Raw genomic sequence first — 12811 nt, forward strand, 5'->3', positions numbered from 1 at the left:
TACATGCCCTTGCAAACAGCCCCTCCCCAGCTTTCTTGTAGGCCCCCTTCAGGTACTGGAAGGCTGCTATAAGGTCTCCGCAGAGCCTTCTCTTCTCCAGGCTGAACAACCACAACTCTCTCAGCCTGTCTTCATAGAAGAGGTGCTCCAGCCCTTTGATCATCCTCATGGCCCTCCTCTGGACCCCCTACAACAGGTCCACATCCTTCTTGTGCTGAGGGCTCTGGAGCTGGACGCAGTACTCCAGGTGGGGTCTCACGAGAGCAGAGCAGAGGGGGAGAATCACCTCTCTGGATCTGCTGGCCACGGTTCTTTTGATGCAGCCCAGGATGCAATTGGCCTTCTGGGCTGCAGTGCACATTGTTGGTTCATGTTCAGCTTTTCATCCCCCAGTACTCCCAAGTCCTTTTCCACAGGGCTGATCTCTATCACAACATCCCCCAGCCTGTATCGATAACGATTAATACTGATAATCAGCTCAAGATTTCCTTTCTTTGGGGATCTGCTGTAACATGCCCCGTGCCATCAGTGGGACTTCTGGAGGGGCAGTGGTGGCCAGCCAGCTGGACCACAGCGTGGGGCTCAGCCTGCTCCTGCCCCGCGCTTCTCCCCGGCCTCAGTGTTCATAGATCTTCTGTGCCTCCCAGGCTGCATACACGCCGATAATCAGATTGCACTTCTGCCTAGTAGTTTTTACTTGAAATATCATTGAGTTAGCTCTTGAGGGATTTGTGTCTGGTGACATATATATTGGTATTGAAGTCAGAGGTTACCTATTGCAAAGATCATCTTGATAGGATGATTATGAAAAAAGCCATGCTGGTTAGAAGACCCTCTAACTAGATTTGGTCTTCTTCCTTCAGCTTCACATTAGCGACTCCTGGTTTCTCTCTCAGTTTTAGTGATCCAATCTTTCTTCTTCTGAATTTCTCCCTTGGGAGCTTTCTGCACAGACATTTTAATATATCACACTATTCTCTGCAGAAATCATTTGCTCAATAAAGAGACTGGATTATTTTTTTAATTGTAACATTAGCAGTGCTCAATAGGAGCCACGATGCTCGCACCTACGCCTGGCACAGGCTGGGAAGGGCTGGTCCTGGATCAAAGCCATCTTAGGAGAGAGTGAGTCAGTCCTTTCGCCTTCATGTTTCCACCGGGACCGGCTTTGGAGGGGACGACGTGGCTGCAGTGCTCAGCAGAAGAAGTTCCTCCACCATTTTGCTCCATGCAAACTCCAGCTGCGCCTTCCGTATGTTTTAAGAACTTGTCGGTGACGGGATAGGCACTATAAAGCAAGCACCCCATCAAATATTAAGCAGCACAGTCAGTTGCTGAATTACCAGCTGACTGCCAAACGCAGGTTTATTTCTCAGTTTTAAGGCTTCTTGTCGCACAATGTCAAGTTGTCAGAAGACACCGTCTGCAGAACACAAAACAAGTACCAGTGCCACACGTCCTAATAATTCAGACAGCCTGCGCAGCATCCTCTGCCCACACCACCTTCCCAGGCGGAGCGAGGGCAGCCCGCCCGAGCTGCTCCCCCAGCCATTTCTCCTGCTAGCTTTGCATGCTTGTTGCGTGCTGTTAAAAGGCTTTTCATTTCCTGACAATTTATAAATATGTATTGGGCCTGAAGGATGAGGGTAAAGCAACTGCTGTTTCTTTCTTTTTTTTTTTTTTTTTTTAAAGAAAATTAAACATGACAAACTTAGTTATTCATGCAAACCATCCGCCTGTTATCTCTGATTATGCAGGATCCAAATGGTGAAGCTGAGTGAATGAGTGCATTCATCAAAGTAAACTGTCAGAGGCAGGAACACCGGTTCCAACCTACCCCTACCTATTCTCTTTTGTACTTACGTTTCATCATCTTCAGCAGGCAGTGCAGTTGCTTGGTACCAAGAGCACCTATTTCACTACTATCTCTCTATTTCAAGGGGATTAATTATCCTCCAGAGAACGGAGAAGAAACCCTGTGTGTAGCGCTCTCGTGCTTTAAAACATCACTTCATCAGGATATTTTAAGCTCACAGGCCAGAACATATGGTATTTTGGGAACAGAAGCTGGAAGCCCAGCGCACGTGTGTTTCTTCGCACACCCAGTGCGGAAGGAGGTGAAGTGTTCCGTTAAGCCTCAGCATGCGTGATCGTGTACCTGTGTGTGGGAGAAATAGGCAGAAATAAGCTTCACACACCAAAAAGTGACAGATTTATTTTCACCCATCCACCAACCTGCCCCATAGCAACAGTGAAAACCCGGGATATGTAAGTGTGAGAAAACAAGAAAGATCGCATCACGCTGTCTGAAATCTGTGGCAAGTGCCACAGTTCGCTTTGTTTTAATCCAGAGAAGTTGCCTCAGACATCAGTTCTTATACCCAGGAACAGCTTTGATGTGTCTTCTGAGGAAGCTCCCTTTTCCCTGGCCTGGGGAGGATGCTCCCCAGCTGGGGGCCAGGTCCCTCCCGAGGCAGTGGTGGCCACCACGCCAGGGCTGTCCCCGCAGCCCCGGGATGCAGAGAGAGCACTGTTCCCCCTGCAGCCACCCTGGCAGCCAGGGAGAACCCCCCCACTGTCCCTCCGGGCACGGCCTTGCATCTCCTCTCCTGCAAATGGGGTGTCACACCAAAACACCCACCTCTATGTCTTACCCCCCCGTAACCTGTCTGTTTGGCAGCGTGCTGGCTGCTTTCGCAGAAGGAGACTCAGGTGAAGATAAGATCATTTTAAGCTACACCTACTCACAGTGGCTGACAGGGTAAAAAGAGCGTGTAGGCAGTGCGTTGTGACGCTGCCTACCCCAACTGTGTGCCCGGCCATCTCTGCCTGAACGGCAGCAGCTCGCAGCAGGAACCAGGCTGCAGCACATGCTGGTGTTGAGGGGCCCACATTACCCTGGGTGTGCACAGGTGATGACCCTCAGTAATGTTTTTTAATACCGGTTTTATTTACCTCAGAGTGCACATACACACTGGGAAGGGCCAGTTACTGTTTAATGTGGCACGCACGGATCATCTGTGCAAGATTTGCAAGTTAATTAATTGGTTACAAGTCGTCTTTTCTTCTTCCACCAAAAACATTGTGTTGAACGGTACCTCCTGCCCAGATGATGCTCAGAAGACCGTGGAGGCCCCCCACCTCCATCCTGCATCACCCCTCACCACCCATCCCGCTCATGTCGGTGCAAGCCAAGGACCGGAATTTTAAGCTCTTGGTGGCACTGACGGCAGCCACCAGCCCTGCGGTGCTGTGCCATGCGAGGGAGTTCACGCTGCCCAGGGATCTTTAGGGTGGGCTGGAGGGCAAGGAGGACTTCTTGCAACTTGCAATCCCTTCTGTGGTATGGTACGATGCTTTAGCACCAGGAAAAAGCCACAGCACTCCCTGCACCGTGATTTACACTCTGGTTGAGTCAGTGTGACAGCAGGACTACTTAACGCTACCCTCCACCCCCACTGTTACAGAGTTATGACTTTAAACGCCGAATATGAATCAAGAATTTCCTTTCCATTCAAATCCTCCTTCTGCCCTTCTTATCTGACTCATTTCCAAGCTGCCCACTGACCTTCATGCTAATTGATCATTACTAATAGATAAGGGTAATGCAGCTTTTGAACTGTACTTACCGCGTGCTCTATATTCCTTGATCGGCAAAGACTGCATTTTTTTGCCGGGACTAAGATCATCTGGAATTAAATCAGAAGCCAGCAGATGGTACTTTGAGAGGACCACCACACGCCGGAGCGAGCTGCCATGCTGCTGCATGCATTACCTGAAACGACTGGAAAAACCCAGTTCCCCCAGAGGTGGGGATTCGCAGGAGGGTGGGTGAGGGGGGGGCTCTTCTCTAACACCCCCACATAGCGTGCTTGCTGTCACCGAGTCCTCTTACACCACTGCCACATCTCCTGGGAAGGTGCCTGGGGTCACTGCTTGGAGTGTAAGCGCTTACCAGTTGTGTTTCCCCGAAGGCTGGGTGCTTCACAGGTGCAAGCTCAGGAAGCCACACAGCATCCCGGGCATCCAGCGAGCTGAGCGATGGCTGCCTTTGGATACGGTGAACTGCAAGGAATTTAAGTGACTTGTCAGGAGTTATTGGGAGAGCCCGAGGCGCAGCTCAGAAGGCAGTTGCTGCCCGTAGCCTCCTCTGCAGCTATCAGATAATGCCAGCCCTCTGTGATGGGCTAATGCTGAAGAGCACATTTCATACACAAACGGATTATTACTGGAATCTTATAGATAAAGCCATTCATCTTCTGAGAACCTTGGGAGTCTGAGCAGTTAATACATATCACAGCAGAAAGATATATAAAGCTCGCAATACAAAGACGCAGTGAGAAGCGCGTATAGAAGCGTTGAAAGGGAGAGAAGAACTGGAGCAGAAAAGCAAATCTGCATGAGATACACAGTTCAGCAGATGCACATGCAAGCTGACCAAATAAACCAGAGCTTCAAGCACTTCCAGGTGAGGTCTTCTGAAGTATCACCATGAGCCAAAAACTTCAAACTCCAATTGCTCAGTCACCAATTTTCTTCAAAACACCATCAGCGGTACAGCAACGATGAGCCCTCAGTATCAGATTTGCACGTGCACGGGAGCAGCCGCAGGTGGAAGTAGGTGCTGGTGGCTCAGGACACCCAGCCCACATCACACCCGGGCGTTTGTACATCTGCCCCTTTACCCAGCCCCCGTGACAAAAATAAGGGCAGAAATCCTGGCGCCCCATTTTCACCAGCGCTTGTACCCTGGTGATGAGCACTCTAAGAACCCATTTCAGGCAGAATAGAAAATTAATGAGGGAATAAAAGAGGTTGAGTCACACATCTTACATCTCAAATATGCCTTGCACAAATCGGCCGTGATGAATTGTTGTATGAAGTCTGGGTAAGACTCCTCGCTGGTCAGAATACAGATAAAGCATGCATGGGCGTCTCACATGTTAAACAGAGCTCGTTAAGCGAAAGATGCTGTTTATCCTTTTAATTCTGACCACACTCGGCATCTTATTTAGACCCTGTTTTTCCCCAGACTGGCAGGTGATATGATTGCATTGGCCCCGATACAATCAGAGCTCGCTCTCCGCTCGACAGCCCGGCAGCAGTGACCGGAGCTTTTGTGCCGCTGCAGCTGGGAGAGCCAAGAGCCCGTGCACGGAGATCCCACCCCATCACAACCACGCGGCCGGCATAAAAACAAAACCGGGCAACTTTCAGTCCATGAATATACATCTCATTCAGAGCAAAAAGGAGGCTCTCCAGCAGCAATGCCAAACACGCAGATTAATGACAAAGCTTTGCCTGTGAAAGTGGCCTTGCTGAGTCCAAACACGTTCTCCCGAGATGCCAGATTTTGTAAGTTAGCAAAAATGTTGAGCTGTCTGTTTGCTTTAAACAATTATATCAGCTCGGCAAGTAAAATATGTTCCCTCGCCTGACCTCCCCGTGCTGCTAGGTAGGGCAGCATTTGGCTGTCTCTTGCTTTAACACAGACATCAGGGGACAGCTGGAGAGTTTCCTCAGGAAAAGCAGGGCACAGCCAGCGCCGGGAGAGGCAGAGGGACCAGAAGCACCAACGGGCCCTTGCAGCAACATGCTTTATCACCTGCTGCACCACAGCGAAGCCCTAATACCCCAACTCAGGTGCAAGCCTTGGTCAGGTGTGGGTTTAAGTCTTAAGTGCCAAGTAAAAACCAACCTGTTTTGGGAAGGCATTCCTTTAAATAGATGACGACTGGTGCCACGCTTTATTTAAAATACAGCCCTAATGCAGACAAGATGAAGGAGGCTATTATTGCTGCTCCCACCTCTCTCCCCAAAAGGCGAGCTGTTGCAGAAAGAGATTAAATGATTTATCCCAGGTCACAGTAGAAGTTTGTGGCAGAACTGGGAATTGCAGAGGGTCCCCTGGGTGCCCGCCCGGTACATTAAGCACAAACTGAACCTTCTTCTCCACAGCAGCGGGTCAGAGGGCAGGTCAGGCAGCCTCCCAACTGGAACAGCCTGTCAGCGCCCGGCACTGGGCTGCCGAGCAGAAAAACGCTCGCTGTCAATAGCCAGGGCAGAGCAGCAATATTTATACCCCAGCTAATGGAGGCAAACACCCATCGCTTTCTTACGATTTACACCGAACACGCCGTGGCCAAGCCCAGCCGAGGGAGCCAGCCCAGAGCCAGCCTGCCAGGATACTTTCTCACGTGAGCAAGCGCTCGTTTGAATTTTTCCCCCATTCAGTAAAACGAATCACGCAAACGTAGTTTACCCTGGGGCTGATGCTTGATGTGAGACCACACGAGGCTCCCAGCCTGGAAGACGCACAGGAGCACTGCTCGGGCAAACCTGGGCTAGATGCCACCAGCCTTGAGTGAACTGCAGTGGAAATATAACTAGAGGGCAACCTAGTGCCAGAGCGAGCGCATACACATATCCCAGATATTTCATTGCCGTTATCTCCAGAGCCTATCTAGGCAGCCTTCTGGCATGCGGAAGATCAGGTTTGGGAAAGCCAGAAACGTAGTGGGGGTTATGCTGAAATGGTTGATTACAGCACAAGCTCATTTTGAACAAACAGAATAAAAAAAAAAAAAGAAAAAAAAAAAAGGATTCCTCAGTTTTGCGGCTGCATTGGAGGGACTGTGAGATGGCACATCTGGGAATGCCTGGGCCAGGCCGCTCCTGGACACACCGGTACCTCACACCGGGATCACTCAGCCTGCTCTGCAGGTCTCTGTTCACACAGGGCGGTCTGTCCTGGAGCAGGAACCTCCTCCACCTTTCAGCTGCTAATCCGCAAAAGTAGCTTCTCGGCATTCAACTGCATATAAAGCCAATAGCCATCTTGGCTCAAACACAGCGAAAAAACCTGTGCATGATAATACACAGTGGTTATAGAAGGTATTTCCCACGTTATAATCATGTGAAGAGGGAACATAACTGCGTAACAAATCCAAAAGCTATTACACTTTTGTCTCTGATGTTTCCACTTTCAAGCTAGCAGCAGGTGAGAGGACAACACAGCTTGCTCTTTCCAATATTCAGATACAGTTTAGCATCAAAAAAAATCTTTCAGAGTGATCACAGTCCAGGAGAACACATCTAATTCCCTCTAAAATAATTTGGAGCTTCACTGGGTAGAAAATTGCTATTTCTGCTCCAATGGCAGAGAATTCCATTTTTAATTATAGAAATTTCTGTTATGCACAATTATAATACTCTTTCATATTCTCCCTCACTCTTAGTTCAAACATACTATTAGCTTTTTAAACCACTGCTATGCACCGAGCAGACACAGGTCGCTCCTGCTGCAGAGGAATGCCGCCGTTCCTGCCTCTTGAATCAACTCAGACCGAGTAACACAGAATGAAGCATCTTTTTCGTGTGTTCCAGGACAAATTATCCCAACAATCAATGACAGTTGGGATGCAGCCTTCAGTCAGATGAAACTGGAACAGAAAAATGTTAAATATCTTCTCCAGAACACAGATATATGGACTAATAGTGCCTTGTGGAGACACGGTGCGCTGAGGACCAAATTCAGTGAGCAGGCTGAGAAATGCCACATGAGAATCCACAGCAGAAGTCAGTGCAAAACAATAACCCTTTGGTACTGGCTGTGTTTGCAGGATCAGGAAATAAAGGGATAAACTCTCATGTCCCAAACCAATAAACACAAAATTATCTTTCCACAATAACTAATCATCCTGTAGAATTAATCAGCTGAACCACAAAAAAATCAACCTGTTTCTGAGGAGATAGCTATTCAAGGGCAACAGTTGGAGATTCGCAGCTCAAATCTGTCCTGGTCGGGCGAAACGAGAAGACTCCAAACACGCAGGAGCTGGTCCAGACCCACATCCTGAGGATTAGTGTTTGTAAAGATACAAAGATGATAAATCAGCTGCTTTAACCCGTGGCTGCGTTGAACAGATTGTCTCCGTAAGTTTAGTTCCTGCTTTTTCAGTTCTGACTGGAATTCAGTACCTTTGCTGATCAGAATCGATAACTTTAATTGGTAGTTCAGAGTTAGGGGCAAGGCACATTGGCACTAATGAAAATTAGCTGCTTAAATCACTGGCCACGCAGGGGAGAGGGCCAGGGAAGGTGGTGGGAGAGCAGAAGGCGGCTGCTGCTCTCTGCGCCCCATTCCTGGGGGCACGGCGGGATGGGATGGGGTGGGATGGGGTGGGAGCTGACGCAGACAGGCAGCAGCAGGAGGGTGAGCAGGCAGCTGGCTGTGCGTGCCCAGAGCGGCACGGGCCAAGCTGCTCCGTAAGCGTCGGGGCTTTAAACGCACCAAGCGGCTCTCTTGCTCCTCGAGGAGGAAACTTTTCCTCCATACAGATCAAATGCAGACCACGGCTCCGCGGGCAGGAGGGGAGGCCGTGCCTGCCTGCACCGGGGGAGCCTGGCAGCGAGCTCCCCACTGCCGGGACATCCCCCCGTCACACCAGAGACCACCTTTGGTGTCTGCTCTAACGGCGGCCTCTGCTCACCCCATTGAAGAGGCTGTACACATCAAAACCCCCAGTATCTTCCAATTAAGCTCTTTTGGTATGGATCAAAATTAAAACACATTCGCCGCGCAGGCACATTTGAAGCCCTCACTAGCCAGCAACTAAAGGGTCCAGGCTGGCCCGGTTTCCTTTGAAGCATGCCTGCTGGCTGTAGGGTTCTATAGCGCTCACTTGCAATTACAGCTCTTTTCAACTTCTCTCTCTCTCTCTTTTTTTTTTTTTTTAATTTAAAGAGATTGAGAGGAATTAAAAAACCCTCATCAATCAGATTTATCAAATAAAACTGTAGAGGTAGGGCCAGCTGCAGCTACACATGTCAAACTCAGCTGCAGATATGAAAGGCTGTAATTCATAGTTAGGGTGCTCAGCTTTTTGAGGTTTTAGCAGTGAAGATAATCCCATTGTTATAGTCCTAAACCTACAGAGATGCCTGACTGAGCTAGGAGAGGGCACCCCAGGGTCGGTCCCTGTGTATGCGGGTCAGGACTCCAGGAAAATCAGGGAGAAAGATGTGTGTTTGTGCAGAATGAGACACACTCAGGGATGCAAAAGTATGGAGGTGCTTCATGATTTTCCTCACGACTATTTTAACCAAAAAATTGTAAAAACTAAGAAAAGAAGGGATAAGGAGCTTTCCCACCCCACCTGACCACACGGACAAGCCTCGCACGTGGGCTCTGCCCTGGCCTCTCCTGCATCCATGTTCCCACGGAGATGCTTTCCAACACAAAACATCGCAGCCTGCCTTTCGAAGAGGTCTTACAGTGCTGAGCAGCATCTTGTGCTGAAAGATAAGAGCCTGACATTCATTTTCCCTTCAGACCACCCCAGCAGCTTGGCCCGGCAGTGCGGCTGTGCTGTGGGGTGGCTCCCGGAGCCCTCCCGCACCCCCGAACCACCGCCCCGCTCCCCCAGGCCAGCGATGCTCCCCCCAGCACAGCGGTGGCGTGGGAGCATCCCTGCCCACACTCAGTCCGACGTCCTCCCTCCTGCGCTTCTGCACAGTTGAATGCAAAGCCGCTAATGCTGGAAAATACCAGTTGGCTGTGCTGAAACCAAAGTCTGTTGGGTTTTCCACCATCCAGCAGAAAGCCGTAGGGATGGTACAAGGTCCAGCAGATGAACGGGTCCAGAGGAGGGCCGTAAAGATGATCCGAGGGCTGGAGCACCTCTCCTATGAGGACAGGCTGAGAGAGGTGGGGCTGTTCAGCCGGCAGAAGAGAAGGCTTCGAGGAGAGCTTAGAGCCCCTTCCAGTACCTAAAGGGGGCCTACAGGAAGGATGGGGAGGGACTCTTTATCAGGGAGTGGAGCGATAGGACAAGGGGTAGCAGTTTTTAGCTGAAGGAGGGAAGATTTAGATTAGATATTAGGAAGAAATTCTTTACTGTCAGGACGGTGAGGCACTGGAACAGGTTGCCCAGAGAAGCTGTGGCTGCCCCATTCCCGGAGGAGTTCAAGGCCAGGCTGGACGGGGCTTTGAGCAGCCTGGTGTACTGGGAGGTGTCCCTGCCCATGGCAGGGGGGTTGGAACTAGATGATCTTTAAGGTCCCTTCCAACCCGAACCATTCTGTGATTCTATGATCTTTGACCCCTCTCAGCCAAATCCTTTCTACCAGGGGCACAGGATCCCATACCGACTCACCCGGGTTCCCGGCAAATGCAGATGCTTCAGCATCGACCAACTTCTTTAGCAGAGGTTTTCAGACTGCACCTCACATGGCAAAGGTTTACAAAATCGAGCTGGTTTCTTAGGCTACTGCTGGGCCCTTGTGTCTTCCAACAGACTCCATCTGCTGGTTTTTCAGACAAGCAACTCCTGCAAGGACAAAATATATCGAGTTAAATAATATATACTTCATCTTCTGTTTCCCTCAGCAAAACGGTGCAATTTTGGAGATATTTTGTAAATTCAGATTTATGGTGATTATTTTTCATACTATGGCTACCACAGTGACCATAAGAGAATTTATTGAGGTAATAATGTATTTAAATAGCCAGTTTTCAAAAAATGGAACCATTGCAATGGATTAACGTTCAAACCATTAATATTCAAACATATTAAGTCACTTAAAGGATTTTTGTGTGTGTACACACATTTTGGGGTATATTCTCCTCATAATACGTGAAGAGAAGATATGCTTTACTGTTGACATTTAGCACATTTTCTTTATTGCTTTTCATTTCATTATGAGTAAAAGCGTTATTTGTCCATCCAGCCTTCCCTAGGACGAATGTCATTATTTCTCTTTGCAGAGGCAACCAAAAATTAAAGGAAATATTTTAGATGTCAACATTAAATGTCAAAAACCGATTTTAAGTAATTACTGATACCTTGGCACGTATGCATTTTATTCAGAAAATCCCTGTTAAAAATATTCTTCTGGGGATATTCAAATTTATTATGTAGAACAACACAGCATTAACGCGCGAGCTTCTATTTACTGCTTTGGTTCATAGCAACAAAGATACCAATGGGAAATCATTAAACAAATATGCGATTTTTGCAGCATAATAGGTCTATGTTTGGTATCATTTGAAAAAAAAAAAAAACCCAAACCAAAACAAAACTCACCGAGCTCAAACCAACAGAAAAAAATGCAATGATCAGGCAAAGTACAGCAACGCTATAAATGCTAACAGATTTCAGAAAGTGATTTTATGTTAATTCAAATGTTAATGCTGTCCGGGGCTGCTGAAAGGAGCGCGGGGCTGCGGGAGGAGATAGACGTTGCCGGCAGGGGAAAGCACAGGGAACACAAAGGGCCGCCTCTTGGGGTGGGTGGGGGAGTTTTATCAATTATATTTCCTTTAGAGCCCTAACAATAACATGTCAGTAATCTACGCATTCTGTACTTAATTGACGTTAATGATTTGGCCGGTTCCCGGTCGTCGCCGGCGAGCCTCCCCACGCCGTGAGAATCCCGGCCATCTTGTGTTCCTCCAGCCCCGCAGCGCAGCCCCAATTAAGTCAATGAGCGCGGGGGGCTGCTGAGCTGCTCCCGAGATCTTCACAGCCCCTCTTCCCAGCCAGGTCCCACCCGGACATCTTCCAGCCCACCCTCCGCATCCCTGAAGGAGCGCGCGACCCCCGGCCCAGCCCCGCACAAAGGGCTGCATTCATGCTCCCCCAGGGGAGATGAACACCCAGCACACGGGGCTGCCCCGGCCGCAGCGGGCAGAGGGAGGTGGAGGGGGTCCGGATGGTTCCCCTCGGACACTGACAGCTCGGGGAGAGCCAGGGATTTCTCTCATGCTCCTGAGCAACAGGTGCCAGAACACACACAGGCATCCCAAACCCGGTGTCCGCCCAGCCTGCAGCTGCCCTGGAGGCGATGCCCTGTCTGTAAGCACGCAGCAAAGTCCGATACGCAGTGATAAACGGTGAATTGATGCCTCTCAAAACTACTCCCCGCCTGGGTTGCTCTGGTATCTCTACCCTTGGTGCCAGCCAGCAACGTGTCCCAAACTCCCGTGATTTACCTTCTCCAGAGCTGAACCTTTCCGTTACGTCATTCCCAGGAATCGGGGCTTCTGTCCAGGCTGGCTGCCGGGGAGCAAAGTCCGCTCGGCAGCAGGAGGATCCAAACCCACTGCAGCTGCCAGCACGGCCCCAGCCCTGTTGCCACCGGCAGGCAGCCCTTGGAAAACGCAGGAGAAACCCGTAGTCTTACCACAGTTCAAGAGCACACGCGAGTTACAGCAACAACAAAACCAGGGTGCTCTGGGCTGACACGCAATGGCTTCTTGGTGCCTTCAACCAATGCATTTCTTGCACCATCCCAGCGTGACGGGACGTAGAGAAGTCAAGCAAATGTCTCCATGAGCACCAGACTAACAGAGCTGCTCTTATGCGTGGCGTTTCTTCCCTCCTTGGAGCTACTCTTAGCCTCTACCCAGACCCCTTGAATAGCAGATGTACATCACGGCTGCCAGTGCTGCACCCCAGATTCCTTCCCCTCTTCCCTCTTGCTTCCCACTTTTCATCCTGCCAGCACGGAGACTCTGCTGCCACTCATCCAGGGATCTGGCCAAGCACAGAGCATGGTGGCCGAGCTTGTGCATCTCCTTCACACGGAGGAACAACAGCCCATCTGACTCCTTTTTCTTCTTACCTATATTAACAGAAGTCAGTTCTTCTTGAAGCTGTCCAACAAAGGAAGCCAACAGACAGGGAAGGGGGTAAAAAAAACCAAAAACAAACCAAAAAACCCATATAAACACACCACATCCCCCCATGAATCCACCTTTGATAGGAAATCAGGCTAAAAAAATAAAAAATTGGCACACTGTCACTGC

General features: G+C 49.6%; 1 long non-coding RNA gene across 1 annotated transcript; it reads right to left on the reverse strand.

Annotated features, from left to right (window-relative positions):
• Positions 1–1091: 1091 nt before the first annotated feature.
• Positions 1092–12109, reverse strand: LOC141743145 (uncharacterized). Its single transcript, XR_012586965.1, has 3 exons — positions 11996–12109; positions 10158–10331; positions 1092–4065 (listed from the first exon to the last, which is right to left on the reverse strand). It is a non-coding gene; the product is annotated as an uncharacterized LOC141743145 (long non-coding RNA).
• Positions 12110–12811: the final 702 nt, after the last annotated feature.

This window comes from Larus michahellis, chromosome 4 (assembly GCF_964199755.1).
Source record: "Larus michahellis chromosome 4, bLarMic1.1, whole genome shotgun sequence".
Taxonomy (NCBI): domain Eukaryota; kingdom Metazoa; phylum Chordata; class Aves; order Charadriiformes; family Laridae; genus Larus; species Larus michahellis.